Below are 15,511 nucleotides of genomic sequence, written 5' to 3' on the forward strand. Positions count from 1 at the left end.
AGATTACCCCTTACCCCCACTCCGGAGTCCTGCTTGTTGGGAATACGTGCACAAGCTGCTGCAGATAAACAAAAACACTGAAGCGCAGACCTGGCGTTTATTCTGTTTAAGCGCCTAATTGCAATACAATGGAAATCGCCCAGTACACCCAGCATACACCGTTGGGCACAAGAGATGCTACACTGGTCCAAGGCTGAAAAACAAGTGCTGCAAACAATGCGCGATAGTGGGATGGAAATCAAAGGCACAGATATATGGGACTCTATCATAGAACAGTTGGAACAAAAGAACGATAACAGACCCCCCTGAACAAGACAAACGACCAACACAGCAATAAGGATGTTCACACATCACCTACCAGTGAAGGTTAACTAACACACAAATAATAGCCCAAAAAAAGTACAGCCACTTTGGATTATGCATCTGTACCCCCACTCCCTGAACACTCCTCCTCCCCCCCCTCTCCCCAAAAGGGTTGTTTCCTCATATAACATTGAACACAAACAGGCAACATGCACAAACATATCAATCAATATACGGCATCTCCTGCTACTAAGTTTTGAAGCGGGTTTCTTTTGTAGATTTGTTCTCTTGTTGTTTTCTTTGTATTTTTTTCCTTTAAATGCTGCTGCCACATCCGGTAGCGACTTGTATACTGAACGCTATATATAAATGTCGAAAACAGCGGAAACATATCCAGCAAAATGTAAATGTTGTTAAACTAATAAACAGATTTAAAAAAAAAAAAAACTAGAGTGACTCCAAGTGTCAGTTGGCAGATCTTTTCATTGAGCTACAAGGACATAGCAAGCTCCAGAGGCCTCCATGCAACTGCCCAGCTTACATTCTGTAGGTGGACATGCCTGGGCCTGCAAATGGAAGTGCCTGAGCATTGCTGGCCTCTAGTGGAGTGAGATCCCCAACCCCAAGATGTTCCTCCTGAAACCTGGAACCTTGTCTCACATCAGACTGAGCCCCTCTCTAGAGGAAAGGGTGAAATCTCTACATTTGGGCTCTTAGTGACTATGAACAAGCCATTTTGCACTGGTACTTTGCTGCCCACAATCACTGTCAATGTAAAGCTCTGGTGAAAACATGCTCTTCACGATATAATAACTCTACTGATGACTGCCAATCCTAGATCTGCACATCCCCCTATAGCAACGACAGCCTGTGGTGACCACCAATGCAAACTCAAGCAACAACCGTCCATGTCACCCAATTGGCTCCTTGCTGTACAGTAAATGCAGGCTGCCCTGCCCGGCCTGCTCTTTGTGCTACAGCGATGACCCTCCACAATGCTCTCCCTTCTCCTAGTGGCCTCTTCCACGACAGACACACTCTATGAGTCAGACTTTGAGAAGGCATCTCTTTCGACAGGAATAACCTGGTCCTTAAACCTAACCTGAGTTCTATCACAGTCAGTCTAAACTAGTGAGTCTAGCAGGACCAGTTGACCATGAGTCAGGGGCTATGCTTACTTAAAACTTCAAAACTTCACCATTTAATATGTCTAGTTCCACTGAGGGATTGAAAACATGTGAACCATCATTCAAACCCCTGTCTGGTTGCCTTAAATAGAACTGGAAGAGTTGGGGGTGGGAGATAGGTATCTGGAGGGGTTGTTTGGTAGGAAGTATATGGTGGGGAGAGGGTGGAGGGGGGGCATGTACAAAAGAAATAGAGGAAGCTGAGCGGATGATTAGATTTTAACATATTGGCTGCCAGCTGGTTGATAATAGACTACAAGTTGATTATGACCCAAAGATGAGTTCATGGGGTATGAAACATCTAAAGCTTTGTAGATGACCCAAGCAGCACATAGCCGTGTCGCTATAGCTAATATTTGTGGGCTCAGTGGTCAGTTAAGATGAAGAAATGTAGCTGAAAAACTGAAAATATTACAGATGGATATAATATGCCTCCAAAAATCCCTTACAGCGATGAATAGGAAAAACCTGCTGGAAACTTTGGGATATAATCTTCTGATGTGGCGTACACAGGATACAAACACAATGGGCGTGGCTATATTGGCACGCAGGAATGCTAACAGGTTGATTTGTAGCTCCTCCGGTAAATGTGGCAGATGGGTTTTAGTTGAATGTCAGTTTGCAGAAGAGGTAGCTACAATTTGCTCTATTTCTGGCTTGAATTTTGATGATCCTACTGTTTTAGACTTTGTGAACACAGAGTTAGCACTATGTCCGACACAAATGATTGTTTGTGGGGACTTGACTATAAATATTTCAAGTGGGCATGGGGGTCTAGATAAGGAGCATTATGCTATCAAGAAAACCAGGATTTATCAAGCGCTCCAGTATCTGAAGCAGAGTGAGGGCTCATTGGATGTTGGGCAAAAGCTCAAGGCCCCAGCTACTGGGTGCACTTTTTTTCCCACTCCCATTATAAAGCATGTTAGACTGGATTATTTTTTTTCCTCTGTGGGTACGCTCAGGGGTCTGCAAACTGATAAATATCTACAGGTTTTTTCAGATCACAATTTGCTTATAATTGAAGTTTCATCACTGGGCAGTAAAAGGTCTTCATTGTCATGGTCATTTGATAGGGGGCTATTGTTAAATGAAGACTATGGGGGTCATTACAACATTGGCGGTATAAGGTGCTTACCGCCGTGCAGAAGACCGCCAATACACCGCCACGGTAGACCGCCACAGCTATTATGACACACATCACGGAATCCGCTGAAATTCAGACACCCACACAATACCGCCACACCAAAGGTCAGCGATAAACATGCGGAAACAAATCCTCCACCTCCACACCAACAGAAACACGCCCATGCTATTATGACACACGAATCCACGCGGCGGTCTTTCAACCGCGGTATTCCATTGGCGGTACACACCGCCGCGCTCAAAATACACACACATCTCCAAAACACTGCCACATTGGACAATTCTAAAGACACACACCTGATACACATACAAACAACACTCCCACACACCCAACACAATATAAAACACACACCCACATCACCCACAAACCCCTACGACCACAATTTTGAGTTGAAGGCGACAGAGAGAGCACAGCAATAGACAACCCCACCACACAGAGGCACACCACACCATCACCCACACAACATCCACGCACAAAACACCACATATCACTACACTCAACACACTCATCAACACATACACCACCCCACACATCACACACACCACCCCATGTCACGCCAAAGACACACCCGCTTCTCCGAGGAGGAGCTCAGGGTCATGGGGGAGGAAATCATCCGGGTAGAGCCAGAGCTATTTGGCTCGCAGGTACAGCACACATCAATAGCCAGGAAGATGGAGCTATGGCAAAGAATAATGGACAGGGTCAACGCTGTGGGACAGCACCCAAGAAATAGGGAGGACATCAGGAAGAGGTGGACCGACCTACGGGGGAAGGTGCGTTCAACGGTATCCAGGCACCACATCGCGGTACAGCGGACTGGCGGCGGACCACCACCTCCTCCCCCTCAACTAACAACATGGGAGGAGCAAGTATTGTCCATCTTGCATCCTGAGGGCTTCGGAGGAGCCGTTGGAGGAACGGACACTTGTAAGTCAAATCTTAACTATCATAACCCCCACCCTACCTGCAGGATATCACACCCCCCCACCATCACACCCTCCCCTATCACCCCAAATCCTCACCTATCTACCCATTACACCAACCACCCATCCCAAACCCAAGCCCTGCATGACATAACTAAGCATCGACACCCATCACCAAAGCATGTCCACTGCACCGACCCAGCACACCCCCCAACCATCAGCACACAAGCCCCCCCCACAGGAATGCCTGCACTGGGGTTCACGCACACCCAACCATTGCACACCATGAAATTGGAGAGTGGACGACGGGACCGTGGCAAGACTCCTGGTGGGACAACAAGTGAAATGGGATTGAAGGCGATTGGTGAGTCAGCTGTAACTCCAAAAAAGGTGGGGAAGGTCCAGAGGAAGTCTGCCCAGCCTGTTGTGAGTGTCACGGCGGAGAAGTGCGCCATAATTTCCGGCGGTCCAGACACAACCGCCAGCACCGTCGTCACTGGTCCAGAGACCACCGCCAGAGTCACAGCCCAGGAGGGCTCAAGTATCGTCACTGGTCCAGAGACCACCGCCAGAGTCACAGCCCAGGAGGGCTCAAGTATTGTAACTGGTCCAGAGACCACCGCCAGAGTCACAGCCCAGGCTGGGCAAGGATGCCACAGCCCCGCTGGGCAATGATGGAACGTCATGCCACACACCAATGTCCAGTGTGGAAATCGTCATGCCACACACCAATGTCCAGTGTGGAAATCGTCATGCCACACACCAATGTCCAGTGTGGAAATCGTCATGCCACACACCAATGTCCGTATCAGAACCGCCATGTCATAGCACCGCTGAAGAGGGCAAAGACCGCCATGTCAAAGCACCGCTGAACAGTCCTGAAACGCCATGTCATAGCACCGTTGAAGAGGGCAAAGACCACCATGTCAAAGCACAGCTGAAAAGGGCAAAGACCGCCATGTCAAAGCACCGCTGAACAGTCCTGAAAAGCCATGTCATAGCACCGCTGAAGAGGGCAAAGACCACCATGTCAAAGCACCGCTGAACAGTCCTGAAACGCCATGTCATAGCACCACTGAAGAGGGCAAAGACCGTCATGTCATAGCACCGCTGAAGAGGGCAAAGACCGCCATGTCAAAGCACCGCTGAAGAGGGAAAAGACCGCCATGTCAAAGCACCGCTGAACAGTCCTGAAATGCCATGTCATAGCACCGCTGAAGAGGGCAAAGACCGCCATGTCATAGCACCGCTGAAGAGGGCAAAGACCGCCATGTCAAAGCACCGCTGAAGAGGGCAAAGACCGCCATGTCAAAGCACCGCTGAAGAGGGCAATGCACCGGGTAGGAATGAATGGCCCACCACATCAGGCATCCTTATCCCATGTGCAGCTGGGACAGTGACAGGACACTACCATTCATGGGGAGACTCATCCAGTCTGGGCACCAGTCACCCCCCAGTATCAGTATGGACCTGCATCAACTTGAGAGACTGTGGCTTTGCACTCCCCAGGATTGAACAGTGGGCAAACCTCCCACTGTATGGACTTGAGAGACTGTGGCTTTGCACTCCCCAGGATTGAACAGTGGGCAACCCACCCACTGTAGAGACTTGTGAGACTGTGGCTTTGCACTCCCCAGGATTGAACAGTGGGCAAACCACCCACTGTATAGACTTGAGAGACTGTGGCTTTGCACTCCCCAGGATACATCAATGGGCATGGAGCCCCATCGTGGATCTGGCTTTGCGTTTATGTGGCTGAGGTGCCCCCCCTTCCCTTCCCCCTGAGGTGCCTGTAGTGTTTCTATCTGATGCCCCGGCAGTGTTCTCTCTGATTTTGGTCAGGTATCTATTGTGGGCCTCGCCCATGCATTTTTGGACTGTTTGTGCACGGACATTGTTGTGTACATATCTGCACTACTTCTCGGATTGTATATATGTAAATAAGAGTGATTTTAGTATACATATATTTGTTTATTTTCGTATGACATGTATATTGGCACATTACAAAGTTTGACCGAAATTCGCATTGTCTTTGCATTCTTCCGGGGGAATTGTGGGTTGTTACTGTGATGTTTGTGACTGCATTGGTGTGTATGTTGTAATATGCGAGAGTGGGGGTGTTTGGTGGGTGTCCCCCTAACTTTTGCCTCCCCCCTCCCCCGTGTCGTAGGTGCTGTACTCACCGGTATCTTCTGCGCCTACGTCGCTGTTGGTCGTGAAGGAGCAGAAAGACAAGGGCAGGTAGTATATGGAGTTCGGGGTCCATGGAGTCGTCGTTCCTCGTGGGATATGTTAAGGTGAGCGTTTTCCCATAGCAAAAGCTGTTTCCGCCGTGTTTTTATCCACGGTGAATCCGCCCCGGAAAAGGTGGCGGATTGGCCTGTTGTGATACTGTGGGCGGTACATTGTCTCCCGCCTGTCTGTTGGCGGTGACCGCCGCGCAGCTTGTCTGTACCGCCGTGGCGGGCGAAGTGTTAAAGTGGCTGTCTTTGTTGGGGGTTTCCGCCAGGGTCATAATTCCCTTTTTTTGTTCGTCTGACTGTTTGCGGTATTACCGCATCTTTAACACCGTCCGCCAGGGTTGTAATGACTACCTATGTTTCTCATTTAGAGGTATGAATCTAAGAATTTCTGGAGAGAAATAGAGGTAGTGCATTGGCTGTCTCAGATACGTTGAAGGCTGGAATGGGGGAGACTCTCTATTTTAGCCTTAATCGCTAAAAGACCCTCTTCCAATTTTTGAGAGACAAACGTATTGAGCCCTCTGTTGCGAAAGCTCAATTGTATGAGGTAAATTTTTATGAAGATGAATTTCAGCAAATACTTCATAAACTAGCGGTGACTAAATCTGATATTAATAATGTATCAGCAGATAAGGCTGCTGAAATGTTTATGGCCCTTAAAAATGAGTGTAAAGAGTTTAGCGAAAGAGTTGAACGGTTTTTGGCGCTCCGGACAAGGCATAAATCAGTGCATGGGGAAATGTCTGAGATCAGAGATAAGGGCAGTCTGTTGGTTGATACCCCTAAGACAATTATGGATTTTTTTTTTAATTCTACAAGGAGCTCTATCAAGATGAAGCAGGGAAGGGTGAGCATGGCATTTTTCAGTACCTGGATTACTGTGTGGGTTGTAGAGTTAACCTAAAAGAGCCGGACTTTCTGAAGGGATGTTGGGATGAAATTCTTGAAGGACTTCAAGCCCATTCATCAGGAAAAGCAGTAGTGTACTGATAAAATCCCTATTGAGTACTATATAGTGTTTGTTTTTTGGTCCTAAAAGAGGGCTTAATCAGGAATCTGCGGGGGTACAGAATGACCAACGTGCCCCTCTGTCCTGGGCAACTACTAATATCCTGATCTTTAAGAAAAAAAGGGAAACCACCTCATGATCCCTCATATAGACCTATCTCTCTCATAAATAGTGATGCTAAGTTGTATTAAAAAATTCTGTTTGTAAGGAGCTACCAATCAAGTTATGCGTGTTATAGCACTATCCAATGAGGCTGGTGTGATGGGGACTCCTATGACCTTAATGCTTTTAGACGATGAGAAAGCTTTTGATCTGGAAGTATGGGATTACGTTTGGGCAGTGATGACATGGTATAACTTTGGTGCTGGGATTATCAGGGTTGTCCATGTGGTTTATAAAAATCCAACAGCAGAGCTCCAAATTATGGGCAGGGATCTGATCTGGTGCCATTGAGGTATGAGGCAAGGGTGCCCATGCTTGCCCCTCCTGTTTACTTCATATATTGATTATTTTAGAAAGAAAACAGAAGCTAATATATTAATTAAACCAACGGAGTTTCGAGGGTTTAGCACAAAAATATTGGCATATGCTGATGATACTGTGGTAGTGACATCTGTCCCAAAAGCAGCTATCATGGAGTTAGAAAAGGGGGCTTTGGGGGCGGAGTCTGGCTGCCGTCTGAAATGGCCACCTCAACGTAGAGCTCCGAGGCTCCAGGGGAGAAGGATTACCCAAACAGCTGTCAAAAAGCCTCCTTGGAGTCATAATGAAAGGAAATATACATGCAATAACAGCAACATAACTCTGAAGTTATTTTCCAAGTAAGAAATGCCAGTGCCGGGCTACAAATCACCTGAACAGGGCCCCTCAGCTGAGCAAAGAACAACACTTTCTGTCAGGACACAGAGTCAGCTGCTGAAGAGATAAGGGGCTTTCTTCGTGTTTAGGGAATTAAATAACTGTTGACCTTTGGTTGAACTCTCCACACAGCACAGGGAAGCCTCTGACAAGTCTCAACTCTGAGGTATTTTCTCTTCAATTAACTGTTCAGACTTCTTACATAAATATGTGAGCACAGGATTTTCTTGTCAGCGAGTGTGTGGAGCAAATGCAGTTCGGAAAGTGAGTGTTGTACACCATTTCTGCAGCTGAGAGACTCTGTGAAAGTTACTCATTCTGTCATGAAATACAGCCAGTTTCTTAACAGATAAGTGGAATTCCCTTTCTTGAAAGTTGAAAGGCTGCTGTTGGGGAAACATATGGACTTTCACTTCTGAGGTATTTCTCTTCATTTGACAGTTTAGAGTCTGCTACGCAATTAAGTAAATGCTGGAATTCCTATCAGCAGAGGGTGTAAAGAGAATTTGGATAGGCAGGCAAAACATGTGAGCTATTTCTGATGCACTGATTCTCAGGGACACCTGTCTGAAAGCATTCAGTCATTATTTTTTTAAATTATAGAAGTCTGTGGCAAAGACTAATTCTGTCAGGAAACACAGTCAGCTGCTGGTGAGATAAGTGAAAAGGCTGCTGTAAGAGAAGCCTCTGACAACTCTCAACTCTGAGGTATTTCTCTTCACTTAACTGTTCAGGATCCATTATGTGATTATGTAAGCACAGGAATTTCTTGTCTACAGGTGTGTGGCGTAAATACAGTTTGGCAAGTGAGTGTTGTACACCATTCCTACAGCTGACAGAGTTTGTGAAAATTAGTCACTCTATCAGGAATTCTGCTTCTGAAGAGATATGTGAAATTCCTTTCCTTGAATGTCGAAAGGCAGCTGTATGAGAAGCATGTAAACGTTCACTTCAGAGATATTTTTCTAAATCTGACAATTCAGACTCTACTACGAAATTACATAAACGCCGGAATTCCTATCAGCAGAGGGGGTAAAGTGAATTTGGGTAGGCAGACGAAAACTGTACAACATTTCTGATGCACTGTTTCTCAGCGACACCTGCTTGAAAACATATAGCCATAATTTTAAAATCCCAGATGTCTGTCACCATTTACAGTGTTAATATCTACCTACTTTGTGAGTCAATTAGATATCTTATTTGATTACTAAGCTGTACTTATTTATTGTCTTCTCTAACATTAAAATATAACAGTATGGCCAGTGGCAAATATAATAGAAAGCCTTTGTTTACACAAGTAGTAGGGAACACTGTACCTCCAGGCACGTCTACTGTTGTCCCACAAGACATTGCTTCTATGGACCTTATTTTAAAAGAGATCTCTGCCGTGGGGCAAAGATTGGGATCTATGGATGTAAAAATTTCAGATCTCGCAACAGAAATGAAGACAATACGGATGGATCTAAACTGTTTTCATACCAAAGTGGAAATTTTAGATCAAAGAACCACTTTTTTGGAAGAGAAATTAGATAATGCAGAGTATTGGGGTCCGGATATCTGGCACCTAAAACAAAAAGTTATAGATTTGGAAGACAGGGCCCGAAGAAATAACATTCGTTTTTACGGAATTCCAGAAAAAATGGAAGTCAATAATGATGTGAAGAACTTGCTACTAACGTTAATACCGCGGCTACTGAACATATCTTTTGAGCATCCCCTTGAGTTGCAGAGAGCTCACAGAATTCGATCAAGAACTTCAACTTCAACTCTTGAATCTAGACCTCGATCGATTATAGCATGCCTCTTACGGCATGAACAGGTCCGCCAAATATTAACAGCTGCTCGTAAACATGGTCCGTATGACTTGGAAGGCAATAAAGTATTTATTGCTGCAGACTTCTCCACTGAAACCAATGCCAAATGAAAAACGTTCCTGCAACTTAGGCCAAGACTTCGCAAATGGGATATCAAATATGGGCCCATATTTATACTTTTTGACGCTAAACTGCGCAAACGCAGTTTAGCGTAAAAAAATTTAGCGCTGTCTAACGCCATTCTGAAGCGCCATGCGGGTGCCGTATTTATGGAATGGCGTTAGCCGGCGCTAGCAGACCGGCGCTGCCTGGTGTGCGTGGAAAAAAAACACGTAGACCAGGCAGCGCCGGCGTAGGGGGAAAATGGCGTTAGGGCGTCTTAAAATGGGGCAAGTCAGGTTGAGGCAAAAAAATCGCCTCAACCCAATTTGCGCCAATTTTTTCGACGCCCAGACGCCATTTAAATGACTCCTGTCTTAGTAAAGACAGGAGTCATGCCCCCTTGCCCAATGGCCATGCCCAGGGGACTTATGTCCCCTGGGCATGGTCATTGGGCATAGTGGCATGTAGGGGGGCACAAATAAGGCCCCCCTATGCCACCAAAAAAAATTAAAAATATATAAAATTATACTTACCTGAACTTACCTGAATGTCCCTGGGGTGGGTCCCTCCATCCTTGGGTGTCCTCCTGGGGTGGGCAGGGGTGGCAGGGGGGGTCCCTGGGGGCAGGGGAGGGCACCTGTGGGCTCATTTTGAGCCCACAGGCCCCTTAACGCCTACCCTGACCCAGGCGTTAAATAGTGGCGCAAATGCGGGGTTTTTTGACCCGCCAACTCCCGGGCGTGATTTTTGCCCGGGAGTATAAATACGACGCATTTGCGTCGCCGTCATTTTTTTAGACGGGAACGCCTTCCTTGCATCTCATTAACGCAAGGAAGGCGTTCACCAAAAAAATGATGCTATTTGCCCATACTTTGGCGCTAGACGCGTCTAACGCCAAAGTATAAATATGGCGTTAGTTTTGCGCCGAATTTGCGTAAAAAAAAACGACCCTAATTCGGCGCAAACGGAGTATAAATACGGGCCCTGGGCCCGTATTTATACTTTTTGACGCTAAACTGCGCTAACGCAGTCTAGCGTCAAAAAATTTAGCGCCGTCTAACGCCATTCTGAAGCGCCGTGCGGGCGCCGTATTTATGGATTGGCATTAGCCGGCGCTAGCAGACCGGCGCTGCCTGATGTGCGTGGAAAAAAACCACGTAGACCAGGAAGCGCCGGCGTAGGGGGAAAATGGCGTTAGGGCGTCTTAAAATGGGGCAAGTCAGGTTGAGGCAAAAAAATCGCCTCAACCCGATTTGCGCCATTTTTTTCGACGCCCAAACGCCATTTAAATGACTCCTGTCTTAGTAAAGACAGGAGTCATGCCCCCTTGCCCAATGGCCATGGCCAGGGGACTTATGTCCCCTGGGCATGGTCATTGGGCATAGTGGCATGTAGGGGGGCACAAATAAGGCCCCCCTATGCCACCAAAAAAAATTAAAAATATAAAAAAATATACTTACCTGAACTTACCTGAATGTCCCTGGGGTGGGTCCCTCCATCCTTGGGTGTCCTCCTTGGGTGGGCAGGGATGGCAGGGGGGTCCCTGGGGGCAGGGGAGGGCACCTGTGGGCTCATTTTGAGCCCACAGGCCCCTTAACGCCTACCCTGACCCAGGCGTTAAATAGTGGCGCAAATGCAGGGTTTTTTGACCCGCCAACTCCCGGGCGTGATTTTTGCCCGGGAGTATAAATACGACGCATTTGCGTCGCCGTCATTTTTTTTAGACGGGAACGCCTTCCTTGCATCTCATTAACGCAAGGAAGGCGTTCACGCAAAAAAATGACGCTATTTGCCCATACTTTGGCGCTAGACGCGTCTAACGCCAAAGTATAAATATGGCGTTAGTTTTGCGCCGAATTTGCGTCGAAAAAAACCACGCTAATTCGGCGCAAACGGAGTATAAATACGGGCCCTGGTCTTTTAGAACCTGCCACAATGTGGATCACAATGGATGGGAACTCAAGGTACTACACGGAGCCTGAGGATCTGGTATGCTTCCTGGACAGTTTGGATGACCAACATATGGACTCAACGCCACTGGACAAAACATCTATGAATAGTCCGCTTCAATTACAAAAAGATCCAAAAAGCCATCGCACCAGTAGATTACACGTCCGTACCTTTAAGAAACAGTTTGACAGAGATAAAGCAGTCCACTGCGTAAAGTCACTCACACAGGAAAATCCCAGAGACAAATCGAGATCACCTCTAAAGTCACCCACGTCTTTTAATAAAGTAACTGATGCTCAACCTTCCACTATCACTTCTTCCAGCTAGATGAGTATATTTATACATGCTATGTATTAATATAATGTTATTAGTGTTTTACTACAATTATTAATTCTGATGGATATGATTTATTTCCTATCCTCATATATTGCTGTTCAATAACCATGTACATTTCCTACTGTGTTTGTATTTGCAGATTTTCTCTTGGATAGATTTTATAACTCCATGGAGTGTTTTTTTCATAATTTATTTACCATGAGTGGTTTTCCTTTCCTCCCCTCCAGAGTCTGGGTTTCGAATTGAGGTTTAGACCCACCGACGAAAGATACATATTATTTGATCTGCAGTGTTCTTTTACATTCTAGCACTTAGAACGGTGTACTTACACTATTTAGAGTTTAGTGTTAACAATATTTTATGATTATAGTTCCACATATTGGTTTCAAGTTTACTATACTCCAGATAGTTTATTTTTTTTTTCTTCCCTCCAGTAAGTTCTCATTATCACATTACCATATAGTTTATCTACTTCCTTTTCCCTTTTTTAGCATTTTGACTCTGTTTCACACAGTACAAATATACTCTAACATTTTTAGTCATCATCATGACAACAAGTCCTATGCAAATTGTCTCTCTCAATGTCAATGGCTTTACTAATTACATTAAAAGGAAGAAAATTCTTTCCTATTTAGCCTCCAAACATACTGATATTGCTCTCATCCAGGAGACTCATCTATCTGATATAGAATCAGAAAAATTAAAACGAGATTGGGTAGGCCAGATACTTTACAGCTGCAAATCCCATTCTCACATATCAGGAGATGCTACATCCCACACTACTACTAGGAAAAGTGGTGTAGCCATTCTAATACGGAAAACACTGCAATGCCAAATACTTCAGTCATGGTCAGATGAGGATGGTAGATTTGTTTTAGCGAAGCTTAAAGTTGGTAACAATATATTAGGAGTGGGTTCCATGTATGCCCCTGTTGGAAATAAAGCCCCCTTTTTCCTTCATCTAAATAGAATTCTAACAGAAATGGGAATTTCCAGAATAGTTTTGGGAGGCGATTGGAATCTTGCGCCAGATGTGATCTTAGACAGGACAGGTCACCCTGGACACAACTCATGGTAGAGATAGAGCCATACTGGGAGACATCAGAGAAGATCATGGATTGATCGATATCTGGCGTTTACTACATCCATCAGATAAAGGGTTTACATATCACTCGACAGTACATGATTCCCATTCTAGAATAGATTACTTCCTTATTTCACATTCTATTACACCAGAAGTACTAGATTGTGATATTTTAGAAATTGCACTGTCGGATCACGCTCCTATCAGTCTCCAGCTTGATTGGGGTCTGAAACGCCCTTGTAGGAAACCATGGCGATTAAACATGTCGCGCTACAAACTACCAGCAGAAAAGTCACAATTACAATCACATTTGACTACTTATATGAAAGATAACAAAGGATCAGTTTCTTCTCCACAAATCTTATGGGCAGCCGCAAAAGCCACTATTAGGGGGCAAATTATGAGGGATTCTGCCATAACAAATAAACGCAGAATAGAACAACAGGCCATTTTGGAAAATGATATCAAAACACTGACACATACTCATTTTAGTAATCCAACTGAAGCTTCCAGATGCAGATTAGAAAAAGCGAAGATGGAACTTAATACACTATATACTTCCAAAGCAGAATATATGCTATATAGACTTAAGGCTCGCAATTATGAACAAGGAGAAAAAGCAGGCCGTTTACTAGCGGCACGATTAAAACAGCGAGAAGCTATGACAGCTATTCCAGCTATATATAACCCTGAGGGTAAACTAATAACTGAGACTCAAGCAATAGCTAATACGTTTGCAGATTATTATACCAAGTTATATAGTTCAGAAGTTGATGATGAACTCCTCAAAGAACAGGAATTCTTTGATAAAATAACACTACCCTGTCTCAATGAACAGGACCGGCTCATACTGACTGGTGAAATAACAAAGGATGAAATTGCGCAAGCAACCTCCAGTCTCCCATACAATAAAGCACCGGGAGAAGATGGTTTTCCTGGGGAATTTTACCGTTGGGTAAAACCAGAAGCAATAGATGCCCTTTATGAGGTTTTAAAAGAAGCAGAGGAAACTGGTAGTCTCTTCTCACTCTCAAATAAAGCTATCATAACTGTCATTCCCAAACCTGAGAAAGATCCATTATACTGCAGTAACTTTCGTCCGATATCTCTTCTGAATACAGATTCAAAGCTATTAGCCACCATTCTTGCCAAAAGACTCAAACAAGTTATCTCTAAACTCATACATAATTCTCAAGTTGGATTCATGCCAGGCAGAAACTCTCGTAGCCATCTCTGCACTTTGGCTCACATACTTGGTTTTCTAACAATGCTGGAGAAGACAGAGTAGCATTATCCTTAGATGCTGAAAAGGCCTTTGACCGCATTGAATGGAGTTATATGTTTCGTCCATTGCGTAGGTTGGGATTAGGTGATGATTTTATCTCTAAGGTTAAATGGTTATACAAGACACCATCTGCACAAGTGAATTGTGGGGGTTTCCTTTCAAAAACCTTTTTAGTGCAAAGAGGTACCCGCCAGGGTTGCCCTTTATCGCCCCTCTTATTTCTTCTTGCACTTGAACCACTGGCTGCAGCAATAAGACAGTGTTCACAAATAGCAGGCATTCCTACACCAGCAGGCATCTCAAAACTACTTCTATACGCGGATGACATATTACTCACACTTATAGATCTACCTACTTCACTCTCGGCACTCATGTCTACTATTTCTCACTTCTCAAACATTTCTGGATACAAAGTCAATTGGAATAAGAGTGAAGCTCTCCCATTGTCCCGGGGCACAACAAAAGCAGCTATCTTAGGCTACAATTTTCAATGGAAAGCGGATCGCCTGAAGTATCTAGGTATTTATATCAACACTGGTTTAGAACGTATGATTCAAGATAACTTAGATCCACTCATTGCTAAAACGAAGTCAGAATATGAAAAATGGTCCCATCTTAACCTGTCCTTTTGGGGTAGAGTCCAGGCAGTGAAAATGATTATAGTGCCTCGTTTCACATATGTTTTAGGTATGTTACCTTTGACAGTTAAAATATCAATACTGCGAGACATTGACAAAGGTATTAAAACCTTTATTTGGGGATCTCTGAAACCTAGACTCAAAATCTCCAAACTGATTGCTCACAGGCGATCTGGTGGCCTTAGTTTACCATGCATTGAACATTACCATACAGCCCTCCATTTATCTGAATTGGTTTATCTTTGGCCAATACAGGATGACCCCCCACTATGGGTTCTTATTGAAAAGCAATCTTTAAAGTTATCTTCAGGTTTGCAAATGTTTTATACTCATAAATCGCCTGCTTTACAAAGTTCTAACCCTATTATTCAGTCTATGCTTAAGATTTGGATACACTCCCACAAACTCCTTAAGAGTAATCCGAGGCTACATAATAAGGCTCCCATATGGCATAACGCTGATATTCGAATAGGGAAACAGACAATTTCCTGGGATACATGGGAGAGAGCAGGTATTCTAATGCTGGATCATTTATTCACTTTAGAAGGCAAGCTTAAAACCTTTACGATGCTTCAGATAGAATTTCAACTCCCTAGCTCTCAAAAGGGGAAATACTTACAATTGAAACAAGC

Source organism: Pleurodeles waltl, chromosome 2_2, assembly GCF_031143425.1.
Source record: "Pleurodeles waltl isolate 20211129_DDA chromosome 2_2, aPleWal1.hap1.20221129, whole genome shotgun sequence".
NCBI classification, from domain to species: Eukaryota; Metazoa; Chordata; class Amphibia; order Caudata; family Salamandridae; genus Pleurodeles; species Pleurodeles waltl.